Consider the following 13,707-nt stretch of genomic DNA (forward strand, 5'->3'; position numbering starts at 1 on the left):
TTTATTAACATTCCTAGGTCAGTATCATTTGGACAATAAAAGGATAACAAAAGGAAATTCTGAAGCATATAGGCACTAATGTTAAAACATTTTGTCAGAGTTCTAAAATGATCCCAGATCCTGAGATATCAGAGCTGTATTTTCAGGGACACTCAATTTTCTCAGTCTGAAGGTTGTTGTATTACTGTTTTCTACTCTATATGGCAATTTAAAAAATTAAGCAGGTAAATGAATACATCAGTCTTCAGTTAGAAGCTTATTAAAGGGGAGAAGTTAATAGAGAATTGAGTGCGCCGTATGGGATTATTGAAACCCTGAGTTTAAATTCTGAAACATCATTTATGGTTTTTGTGTCTTTGGAGAGTGACCTTCAGTTTTATCATATTGAAAACTACCAGTAATTGCCAATGAAATATTTATGTGAAGAATTAATGAATGGCTATTTGCTATATGTGAAAACAAAGAAAAACCAAACCAGACAACAACAACAAACGTAATGTCTGACATATACAGCAAATGCTCTCTAACAATTGTCGGCCTGTCTGTCACCCCATACATCTAACTTTCAGTTACTTCATAGTCACCTCATTTAAATCCTGCATATGTGTTTGGCAGGATGAATTGTCTCTTAATGCAGAAATGCTGCCAACATGAAGGTAACAAATCTAAAATACAATAAACCTGAAACTAAAAATCACCTTTACTCCAAGAGGAGTTGTTCAGCTGCTACTTTTATATGGATTTTGGACAGATTTCTGTTGTCCTGAGGGAGACACATAGCATTTAAAAGCCTCACCAACATTTGCCGGCTATATATCTTCCTTTTGCTTTTTTAATTTATGTGTATAACTATACCTATAAAACAGGTTAATGTTTTTCAAATCCACCATAACAGTCAGTGTGTATTTCTTAAAGCAGTTACCTTGGGATATCAATGAATTAAGAGATGGATTTAAATAAATTGGTTAACTGTTGTTGCCAGAGGTGTTAGAGTTTATTCTTTGAATGAAGAAGTGAAAAAATTCTGTGGCATAAGACACGGCAATAACTTTGATGATGTTTCACTTGAGGAAACATGATAGACCAGAAAGAAAATAGTCCTGAGAGTCAAGAGCCCTGGGTTCTTATCCTAACATAGTTCACTGAGTGATGAAGGCAAAAGAGAAGAATGGAGTTGCACATATTGGTTAAAAGCATAGGCTTTGAAATCAGGCTGCTTAGGTAAAAATACAGCCTTACTCTTTTATTATTTCTATGACCTTGAGCAAATTTCTTGATACGTCTGAGTTCAGTTTCCCCATCTACAAAATGAGGATAGCGGTAGTATCCTCCTCATTGGTTTTTTGTGAAGACAGAAGCAATAGTGGATATAAAAACCTGAGGGCAGTGCTTGGAACAATGGAATCACTCCATAACTAATAGTTCATGTTATTGTTGATGTCGTTATCATCTGCAGCTCTACTTTCTTTCATGAAATATGAGAGAACTGGGATAATTATCTCTAATTGCATTTTCAACAGTCACATACTATGATTTTTTGTTTTCGTTTTGGGTTTTTTTTTTAGTTGTTCTGAAAAATCCACTTTTAGTTATCAGAGTCACTGAAAGTACATAAGAATTTGTCCTGTTTAATACTGATTTTTAGCACTGAAAATAGCATTTCGTGATACGTACAATAAATATTAGTTGAATATGTATAAATTCATGGACACCAGGTAGACCTGATTAAATTAGCGTCTCTGAGACTGATACTTAGGGAGCTGATTTCTAACCAACCTCCTCAGGCTATGTAGATGTGGTTAATCTGTGGCCTACATGTGAAAGTCATTGTTTTAGGGGATCTAATATGTGAAGGTGGTTGAAGTGACAATATAATGTTTTGTCAAAATGGGGACAATTTTAGTTGTAAACTGGGATCTTGATAAGTATGACTACAAAGCAGGCATCAGTCTAGACTTGACTGATCATGCGGAAATGTAGACAGTCTGACAGTGTGGCAGTGAATCGAGGAGGAATGACGCACAGCTGTTGACTGATCCCAAGAAGACACTTGTATGCAAGATCTCTAGAAGTATACTTATTTGGGCTGAGTTTGTTGGAAGCCAGTTGATCTGGCAAAGTTATAAGACCCCAGTTTGACCCAGAGTCAGGAATTTATGTAACTATTACATTCTTATTCAGGAAAGCAACAAGTAATGCAAGGGAATTCAATCAGTGATGCAAATTTGAACACATACGAAAAATACACATTTTTAAAATTCCAAAGTATGTTTAAAGATCAAGATTTACAAAACCCAAGAACGACCGATATAGATCAGCACTTCCAAAATCCTACCTAGTAGTTCTGGGAATTCAGTCTCCTCAATGGCGCTTGAACTGAGAAAGTGAATTCCTCCCCCACCCCCCATTAGAACCCATTGCTACCTTTGAAACCATCTCTCTCTTGCTTGTGCATTCCTCCCAACCCCAAAATACTGAAGTATGAATAGTCTAGTTAGAGCTGTTTTCTTTCATCCTTCTTCATGATCCAGTCTCATTCAAAAAGGGGATTCTCCAGGTATGGACATCAGTTCTAATACTATATTAATCATCCGTACTAGTGGGAAATAGATGCAGCAGTTGGGGGTAACCAGAAACTCTGTTTACGGAAGGCACCAGGAATGAAGTCAATGTTGGCATCACGTCCTAAGTCAAATAGTGTTTATTTGGAATGCCAAAAGAAAGGCAGAGGAAGTAGGCAAATGCAAGCATAGAAGTGCAAAATCAAATCAGCATTCAGGAGACACTCCAGAATGTTTAAGGACATACATGATGAGTTGGCCAGATTCCCTGGCTTTTGGCTATTGTTTTGCGTCATATGTAGATAGATTTGTGTGTGTGTGTGTAATTAGTTTCCTACATTCTTTCTTACCAGGTATAAGTGTGTTTCTCTTTTTCTGCTCTCAAGATTATATTTCCCAGTGAGCCAAATGAGCACACTGAGAAAGCTTTTTCATGGTCATGAGGCTGAAAGAAAAAAAAGTGAAAAGCAAAGTCCACTGCATACGCCAAGGCAATGGACGATACCCAGACAAGACAGGGGTGATTACTGGCCACTTCAGGCATCTGGATGTTCGGTGTTTTCAAATAGAATCATTCCTCTGCAGAGTGTCTCTCTGTGTCTAGCAGCTACAAATAGATCCAAGAGTTGCCAGAGTTTCTGTCTTCTGATCTCATTATACAAACCACTAAAATGAGCAAAGGAATAACTCCCCAAAGCTTTCATGTAGTTAATGGCAGCAGGGGGAAGTCTGCCTTTGATATACACCTGTTCAGCATACCTAACTCACTTTGTGCCTTTACTTCAAAAGCAATTTAATGGGGGTGTCTTTCTTTCAAAGGCAATATCACAGTAATGTTATTGGCCATTTCAGTGTGTGTATGAGTGTGTGTGTGTGTGTGTGTGTGTGTGTATGTATAAGAGAGAGAAAGACAGAAAGAGAATTGAAAACATCTCCATTTTTAGGACAAAACTGTTGTGTCTGCAACATCAACCTTGTAATTAAACCATAAGAATATTGCCCAAGCACACAGAGATACATTGGTCCAGTTTCTGGGTATGTAGTGAAGTGCTGGATGCTATCATCCAGCAGTATTATTATTTCCTGGCCACACATGGATTTAACAAATAATTCTTGCATACTGGGAACCTGTAATTCCTTGCTGAAGAGTGAGAATGAAAGTGAATCAGGAACCACACAAAAGTGTGAAACAAGAGTCAGTCTCTACTCTTGAAGAATTTATGACCGAATAGGGCAACCCAGCCTGCATGCAGCTGTGGTAAAAATTGGAATGAATAACCATTAAATCCAACTAGTCACCAAGGACTGTGGGCTAATTCTGATTGGGAGGGAGGCTAGAATGCAAAGGATGGCAGAGTAAGTTTCACATAAAGATGGTCAGTTTTACTAGGTGAAATGAGTAAAGTTTGGTAAGAAAGTGATGTGGAGAAAAGCCTTGTAGGAAGGGGATAGAGGCATATGCAGAGGGTTGAAATAATGAGTTGAAAATGTAACAGAAAGGGAGAAATAATAAGCAAATTAGTGTGCCTGATGCCTAGTTTATGAAGGGATTTACTAGAGAAGATGGCACTAAAATTATTTAGAACTAGATAACAAAGGTCTTCACTGGAAAAAAAAACTATGAAATTTCATTATTTTTCTGAATTCAAAGTGATTCAGTTAAATTACTTTGCAAACAGGCAGGCTGTGTTGGTGTCCATCTATCTTTCTGAGGTTCAGGACAGTGCGTCTTTTGAATTTTACTTTAAAAATTATTGTTATTGTGTTTTCGTTCATGGATTCCTTGGTTAAACTTCATGGCAGTAGAATGTTTGTGCTGTGATGTGTGTGGTGTAGAGTACTTGAATCATCACGTGGGGCTTTGATTAATGAATTGAAAACTGAGAGACTCAAAAACAGACAGAAGCTTCTGCTTCTCTCAGTACTTCTGAGCATTTGCTGGAAGTCAAACACCATTAATGAATCGAGTGCGTGCTTCTTGGCACTTTATTATTCAACAGTCATCTTAATTGTGAATAATTCCTAAGAGCACTGGAGTGAAATATGAAAGGGATGGATGTTAAAAAAAATTAAGTTTTCATCATGAATCTAAGTCTCAGAAATATTTAGCAAAAGTCCAGTGTAATGAAAGGCAAAATTGTAGTTTTAAAGTTAGATAAAATTTTTTGGGTATTCATACCAATTGGGAAACTTTGAAAAAATATCATTAGCAATTTTGGGTACAAACATGTAGGCATTTTAGGGGCAGAGACTTTTGTAATAGCCTCAGGGATTAGCACACGAGAGACTGAAAAAGAAAGATGATAACGATAATTGTGACAGCACTTCTTGTATTAGAGGAACTGTTCAAATATTCTCTATATAACATTTGATATTATCAACAACCCTATGAGGTAGATCCTATGATTGATATCTCCATTTCACTGATGAGGAAACTGAGGCACGAGGAGGTTTAGTAATTTGTCCAAGGTTTCACAGCTTTTGAATGCGGACTTGGCAGAACTAGGATTCAAACTTACATAGTCTGGTTCCAGGGCATGTCTTTAAATCATATGCTCTGCTGCTATTGGTGAATGTAATTATAGGAATAAATAGGTGAAAAATAGTTAACAATACAATAGTAGCTAACATATATCTAGTTGGTATGTATGCCAGGCACCGTACTGAAGACTGTACCAGCACTTATACATTCAATCCTCAAAACATACCTGGGAGGTAAATATCATACTGTCCTCCCCCAGTCCATTACACAGATGAGGTAGATGAGGCTTAGAGGTTCAGTAACTTGTCCACAACCAGTAAATATGAGAGACATTTGTCTATCCCGCAACTACTGCCTTTGGAGGCAGTCTTTGTAATTCTTTTTTTTTTTTTTTTAATTTATTTATTTATTTTTGGCTGTGTTGGGTCTTCGTTTGTGTGTGAGGGCTTTCTCTAGTTGCGGCAAGCAGGGGCCACTCTTCATCGTGGTGCGCGGGCCTCTCACTGTCGTGGCCTCTCTTGTTGCAGAACACAGGCTCCAGACGCGCAGGCTCAGTAGTTGTGGCTCACGGGCCTAGTTGCTCCGCGGCATGTGGGATCTTCCCAGGCCAGGGCTCGAACCCATGTCCCCTGCATTAGCAGGCAGATTCTCAACCACTGCGCCACCAGGGAAGCCCAGTATTTGTAATTCTATACTTCTGTGAATGAATCTTCGACATGTGTCCCAGAGACCGCACATAACGTCATACTCTAAGAGACCAAACTATATCACTTATTCTCTAAGCTGGTACCCTTACCAGAGTGAAAGTAGGGGTTGTCGCAATTACTTCAGGACAACAGGCCTAAGCTGGATCTTTCCTAGATAAAGCAGAATGTATAGACTTTCTTCACATAGACTAGTGACAGAGTGCTGGACTGGTGATCTGTGTTAAAATAACTCACAGTTAAAATCTGCAAGAGTTCGTTCAATCCTGGATTAATTAACTCTTCTATTTAGACCTCTCCTGACAAAGAGGAGGGTGGTGTCAGTTTGAGCTGCTCTAACAAAATATAATAGGCTAGGTGGCTTATAAACAACAGAAAGGTATTTCTCACAGTTCTGGAGGCTGGAAGTCTAAGATCTGAGTGCCAGCATGATTTGGTTCTGGTAAGATCCCTCTTCTGGCTTGCGGACTGTTGACTTCTCATTGTATCTTCATACGGCAGAAAGAGGGCAAGAGAAATTTCTGAGGTTCCTTTTATAAGGTAACTAATCCCATTCATGAGGGCTCCACACTCTTGACCTAATTACCTCCCAAAGGCCCTACCTCCTCAGACCATCACATTGGGGGGAGGGCGGGTAGGATGTTGATATTTCAATTGTGTGGGGACACAAACATTCAGTCTATTGAAGGTGGTATGATTACTTCCGTGTGTTTTTCCAAATCCACACATTCTTCTCCTGGAAGCCTTCCTTAAACTCCCTTCTCTTCCCTTCCTCCAGTTAGCCTCACACATTCTTTGTTTCCCTCTGTTGTAACTCTAATCAAACAGTATTCTCTTATCTGGTTATTGTTTGTCTTCTCAGTAGGTTTGGGAGGACATGAAATGTCTATTTTTGTATCCCCTCTACCTAGTGCAATGCATGGCACATGGCAGGCACCCAATGCACATTTAAATGGCAGGGGAGGAATAAGTTTTCTTGGTGACAAAAGTGTTGTCATGTATGAGCCAATTTTTCATGTATTTTCACCATTACATCAAAATTTGGGATCATCATTGCTTGGGACAGATTTTCTGATTAAGGAGTAAAATTACAGTGTATTAATTTATTCAAATGTTTATTCATTCAGTCACTCATAGTAACAGCTCACAGTCTTTCAGGCAGTAAATGATAGAATTGGTGATTGAACTCAGGTTTGATTAAAACTGCAGTCCAGTTTCAGAATGTGCTGGTGAATCCGTCCCAAACTATCTCAGCTTTGGAAAAAGTTTCTAATCTCTTGGGTGAAAATAGAATGATCTGATTGGTTGGAACCCTGAAGTGACATTAAAAGGATGCTCCAGAGTTTGCGATCAGGTTATATATTGGAATAAGCCTGCAGCCTCCCTGGGTACCCATTTCAAAAACTCAGCATTCATTTGGCTGTATAAGTTCTGGTCTGTTTGTTAAACAATTAGTGACATTACATTTTCTCATAACCTGTGTTAGACCCCATTCAAGCATTTAATCAACATGTGCTTAAAGCAGAGTGTGGGGAGATTGTGTACTGTTCCAATGCTTTTGGGGTGGCAGTGGCACACAACTTCCTCCTAGGTATTAGTATTATGTGGTCTTTCTTAATAAATAGTTCTGGTAAGACTTTTCAGTTTTTGTTGTATGAGTAAAAAAGAAACTGTTTGTATCTGGTTAGATAAAGACTCTTAAAAAGTTGTCTTTCCTGGGGGGATGTGGGTCCCACCAGACTATAAAGTAGTAATTTCACTTGAATTATTCACAAACACTAACATTTAAGCAAATTAGGCTGTTATCTCAACTTCCAAATTAGAGACAAACGTTCCTTTCCAGTCAACAGAAAGTTCTATTTGTTTGAGATAATATGGTTACCTCAGTATTATTAGTTTCTTTTGGTTGTGTTTTATAACTATATCTAATAATCACAACATTTGTATTTTATGCCAAATATCCATTGCGTAACCAATCAGTTAGAGCATTTAGATTAATTTTCTACTGTATTTCTTTTTGTTTCTACTTCTACTTTTGTTTTTTTAAAAGGCGTGCATTCTTCTAGAGAGCTTTCTTGTCACCCACCCCCCGCCCCCACCAAATCCACTCTATGCTTTAAAATTCTAGAAAATTAAATTTGTGCAAGCAAGAAGTTAAGACAAACAAATGGCTTAAAAACATCACAATCAAGTATGATAATGGCAAAGTGTTATACTTTTAATAAATGATTAGGAACGGTTGTAATGCAAAGATTTATTTCACAGAACAAAAGCACTTAAGCAGGAGTTTATATTACTGTTATGCTTCAATGATGATAACATTGGGACTTCAACCTGCATAGCTACAATGATTAATTAATGCCCTTGTTCAGGATGAGTGAGCACCATTATTGTTCTTAAATAGGAAAAGGCAGATAACCATTACTGATTATTCCACAATTCCCCGTCTTACTTGTTAAAGACTAAAGAATGCTCAAGTAGGTTGTGCAGTTTCCAAGCTGCTATGAGAAGCAGAAAATAATAGAATTTCTATGCCATGTATGTAGGATTAGCTAAAAGATTCAAATTAGCAGTCAAAATTATCTCTGAAGGTCTAAATTTAAAATTTATTCATATGAATAACATTTTAACACCTTTAAGGAGAGATAATTTAGATTGCCAATATAAACTTCAAGCTGTTATTTCTCTATCCACCACAGTTACCTCCCATCAAAATAAGTACAGTAAGAAAAAACCTACTGATCAAAAAACAAACTCTGTCAATCTAACAAAAGCATTTTCCATAAGCATGAGCTTTGCTTACTTATGATTTTTATTTTGTTTTGTTGTTTTCTGGGGGCATTAATGAATTATATCAGGTATTTTATTCTTAAAAAAAATCATACCACTACACTTATTTTTCTGATGCAGATTGATTTGGGTAAGTTCTGTGAGTTACAGACTATTTCTTTCTGAGTCTTGGAAATGCTTCAACCAAATCTCCTCTGGAATTCTCCCACCATTTTATTTTATTTTTTTAAGATTTAATTTTATTTATTTTTGGCCGCATTGGGTCTTCATTGCGGTGTGCGGGCTTCTCCAGAGCAGTTAAGTGAATTTTCCAAGGTCACAGAGCAAATTATTGGAAATCATTGTTACATATATAAGGACATTCTTCTGCCTTGTTAGCTACAGTCTAATGAGTAAAATTTAATCTTCCTATGATCCTCAGGGCTTTTGCTAGGCCTGCAATCATTATGAACATCAGTGATTAGCATATAGGAAACTGAACTGAAAGATGGGTTAATGTTTGGAATTTTTTCCTCTTTTTTTTTTAATATTTAAGAGAATGATTAATTACTTTCCCCACAATTACGTCTCTTTCCATTTTACCCTTTTCTCCTAAAAAAATAAAAATAGAACCTTTCTTATACCAAAGGAAGTTGGTAACAGGCCAGGTTCTGGAAAGTTGAACTTCTATTGCTTTTTAATTCAACTTCATAGAACTTAGAGTTTCAATTATAACAAGAACCTATAGGAATCTGTCTAGTCCCTTTAGCCATTTTCTCCTTCAAGATCCCCTTTTACAATCTTTTTACAGATAATTAGTTTTTTCTTCCAAGACTATCCCTATTTCAGGCAGCAGAGGTGATCAGGTTTCTAAATAAGTTCGTTGGATCTGAAATGTAACTCTTTAACTTGTGGTTTCCACGAGTCAAAGAACTCTCATGATTCTGAAGAATGAGTATCTATGGGCAGGTACATATCTTACTCTCCAATGTAATTTTTCTCTTTTTTAAAAAAAATTTATTTATTATTTATTTAATTTATTTTTGGCTGCGTTGCGTCTTAGTTGTGGCACGCGGGCTCTTAGTTGTGGTGTGCAGGCTTCTCTCTAGTTGTGGCATGCGGGTTTTCTCTCTCTCGTTGTGGCACGTGGGCTCTGTAGTTTGCAGGACGTGGGCTCTAGTTGAGGCACGCGAGCTCAGTAGTTGTGGTGCGTGGTTGCCCCGCGGCATGTGGGATCTTAGTTCCCCGACCAGGGATCAAACCTGCGTCCCCTGCATTGTAAGGCGTATTCTTTACCACTGGACCACCAGGGAAGTCCCTCTGATGTAATTTTTCTAGAAAATACAGAAGAAGAAAGGGCAAAGCATATTTATGTATAAAAAGACATATCTATCTTTGCAGACACATGCTGCTAATTGCAGAAGAAATGGCCCAAGTTTTAAAAAGACAGGAAATTAATACTACTTTTTTAAAAAATAAATTTATTTATTTATTTTTGGCTGTGTTGGGTCTTCATTGCCGCACGCAGGCTTTCTCTAGTTGTGGTGAGCGGGGGCTACTCTTTGTTGTGGTGCACAGGCTTCTCATTGCGGTGGCTTCTCTTGTTGTGGAGCACGGGCTATAGGCGTGCGGGCTTCAGTAGTTGTGGCACACGGGCTCAGTAGTTGTGGCTTGCAGGCTCTAGAGCACAGGCTCAGTAGTTGTGGCGCATGGGCTTAGTTGCTCTGTGGCATGTGGGATCTTACTGGACCAGGGCTCAAACCCATGTCCCCTGCATTGGCAGGTGGATTCTTAGCCACTGTGCCACCAGCGAAGTCCCAATACTACTGTTTTGTAAGAAGGAAGATTTTTTTAAAATAATGAATCTTGTAAAATAGCCTCATGTTTTGCTGAACTTACAATGGTTTCTGTGACGGAACTTTTAAATTATTTGTAAAATAATAAAATACAAATAAGTTCTCCTTTCCATCACTGAATTAGAAAAGAAGGATATATTTTTTCACATATACCTCAGAAGATCCCATTTGCTAAATCTCAGGTTTGCCAGATGTTGGACTGATAGGCTTATACCAAATGAAATAAATAGACATTAGGAGCCTATATCCATCAATGCAACTTTTTCTTCCTCTAAGATTCCCACGTCTTTTTAGGCTTGAATTACTCCTCACCTCTCTAGTCCTTCAGGGTGATATGAATGCTATAATTGTTGTAGTTATTATGTATGAGCACCTGCCTTGTGTGTGGTCCTATGTCATGTGCTGTGTGAGACACCAGGGAGGCCACAAAAAGGTCCCCGTCCCTAGGAGCCTCTGAGAGTTATTTGGGCCAAACTGAGGATGGAAATTAAGACACACATTTTTTCTTCCTCTCTTATACCATGTGACTTCTCCTTTCCTGATCTGTCGTCTTTGCCTGTCAAGAGGAGGTGCTTATATAAGGCAATGTTTAAAGACAGTTTTAACTCAGAAAACTAGTCCATAGGTGTACCATAGAATTTAACAGCATTTGCATTGTTCAAATTTTTGCCCATCAACAATTAATGGACATGAGCCCGTTTGAATGTTTTAGCGGTGACATACTTACCTCGTAATACCCATACTTTCTACTTAGTCCTTTTAGTCTGTTAATTTAGAGTCTTGGAATCAAACATTATAGTTTTCACATAAAGGACAGTTTTAGAGTAAATTAGATACATATACTATCATGGAAAAAGTGATATTTGATATTTCAGCTGTCTTTTAGAATTGGACATACATGGAATTTGGTCCAGTTATCAGTGCAGGAAGTCACTTTAAAAATCCCAACAGTAAATGGACAAGAGATATTCCACAGAAGATTGATTACTCAGGAGACAAGCAACTAGAAAAACCCACCTGCAAGTAATGGCCTTGGTCTGCTTTTCTTTTACCTCATCCATTTATAAATCACAGCATTTTAATCAGTGGAGAACAATGCGCAACTGTGCCCAGTGTAGAGTGGTGATGGGACAAGCAGGTCTGTGGATGAATAATCAGTGATGCTACCGAAACCCACAGGGCATGACACAGACGGAGTGGCTAGATCTTGAGGGACCGATTGCTGTGAGGTTCCTGTGCTCTGAGGAGGCTCAGCTGGAATGTCTATTGCTGTTTATGTGCTTTAGCGTGTAAAGGCACTTAAAGTGTTAACTCATATGTAAATACACTCTATCGTTTATTCTTTAATCCAGAGAACAGAAAGGTGAGCGAGAGAAGCAAGACAACTTCTGTAAAAAAATAAGACTCTGGATCACATCATTTGATTATGATGCTCTTTCAGAGTTAAAAACTCTGGGAATAGTATTGCTCAGGAATGGGTCTGCTCCTAGCATCCCAGGTAAATAATCTGAATAAGAGAAAACCATATGTTCTCCCACCATCCACCACGAACGATTTCTCCTCTAACTCATTCTTTCATGTGCCTTGACTGGTATCTACTCAGTCTTCTCCTCATGACTCTAGTCTCTTGTTGAACTTCAGAATCTTTCTAGATTCAGGAAGTCTAAATTTCCCCTCCCCCAATACTCAGAATCCTTTGTTTTTGCCTCCCGTTTATTGACTGTACTCTTTTCTTTCTGTGAAAATATCCATGCATATTTAAGCCTCATGAGCAGTACTGTGTAAGCTCCAGTAAATATGACAGTGTGTTCCCTCAAAGAGATGCTGACTACATATTCACTGAATGGATGAATGAATGCAAATAGACCACCATTCAACACTTACCTTGTGGGCACTTCCTTTGTTCCAAGCATAATTCCAATTTCTGCAGACATGGGAGGGGATGTGAAGCTTGAAGAGAGTTAATAGAGACGTCAGCCTGGCTTCATTACACCACACGGACACTCCAGACCCCTTCTAGCTACAGTCTTTACATGGATCACCTTTTTCTCCGTGTTCCTTTCCCCTTCTCCATGATCTGGTGCTGAGATTACATGGCTTTTGAATTTTTTAGAACCGCAGAAAGAGCTAAAATGAAGGCAGTGATCCGATACTCTGCCTATCGGCACCTGCAGATTGAGGCAACTCGGCCCCTAAAAGGTGGAATGATTTTTCAAGAATTGTACAGCTACTTTTTAGTGTCAGTTCTAGAATCTTCAGCATTTTGCGCTCAGGTCCTCATATGCTGAGGCTCCTGCCCATTCCATTTTTTTTTTTTCTGGAACCTAAGTACTAATTTCTGATTCTGTGGGTTTGCATCAGCGATGAGGTATCTCCTGCTTTTCTTTAGCCGGCTAACTTACGGAAGCTGTAAATGATGTTAGCCTTGCTGTGCTAACATGCCCTCTGATTCAGGGACACATCCCAAGTCCTGTTTGTGAAACTGAAACATAAAATTTGTTATGGACCAGCACAGGTATTTCTTCACTTTCCTTCTAGATTCTAATTGAAAGACAGTCAGAAAGACTGTCTAATGCAGAGGCTGAAGGCATGAGCTTTGTAACTACCTCTCTGCAGTTGGTTATGGGACCTTGAGTAAACCTCTTTACATCTGTGAGTCTCAATGCTCAGATCTGTAAAATGGGAAGTAGCTGTCACATATTGGTAGTCATAGTGGTTGTTTTGTAAGAATTAAATGGAATACTTGTCACATGGGTACACCAAATGCACGTGTGCCGCAGTACTATTGTTTTTATATTTTTAAAACCTAAATACATGCACTCATCTACCTCCTGTGCTCCTGGTAACTTCATCCTCATTCTTGGAAAACAAAAACAATCTATATACTCTGTCAGTTTCATTGAACTGAGTCTAAATCTTGCCTTTGTTCCCCATCAAAGCAGCATTCATTAATCTTCTGGTACATATTCCTGTCATATCACATGTTGTCCCACTGTACCTGGTACACATTTCTTTCACGTTGCATGTCTCTCGTAGCAATAGATGAGAAACAGTTACTGCCCACAGCAGTACGTTATATGCTCACTCTCTTCTGCAGTAATGATAGCTTCTGGAAGCAGGAGTCATTCCATTTATCTCTTTAGCACAGTTTATTTGGGATGGTTTTGAACTCATAGTAACTACTGAATAAATCCTTATCGATCAATGAATGAATTGCTATCTGTTTCCTAGGACATGCATTAACAGTTTGAGACTCTGGCTTGGAATTTTAGAGATAAAACAGACTATAGTCAGCATGACCTATAAGCTCTTAAACAGGGTTCAATGTATCTAGG

The 13,707-nt window shown here is 38.4% G+C and overlaps 1 long non-coding RNA gene across 1 annotated transcript in view; it reads right to left on the reverse strand.

Annotated features, from left to right (window-relative positions):
- Window positions 1-2,876: 2,876 nt before the first annotated feature.
- Window positions 2,877-13,707, reverse strand: part of LOC309649485 — a 274,375-nt gene continuing 263,544 nt past the window's right edge. The window contains exon 4 of the long non-coding RNA XR_014257137.1: window positions 2,877-9,850. This is a non-coding gene — a long non-coding RNA (uncharacterized lncRNA). The remainder of the gene's footprint in view (window positions 9,851-13,707) is intronic.

The sequence above is a fragment of the Balaenoptera physalus genome (assembly GCF_965194825.1).
Source record: "Balaenoptera physalus genome assembly, chromosome: 19".
In the NCBI taxonomy this organism is placed as follows: domain Eukaryota; kingdom Metazoa; phylum Chordata; class Mammalia; order Artiodactyla; family Balaenopteridae; genus Balaenoptera; species Balaenoptera physalus.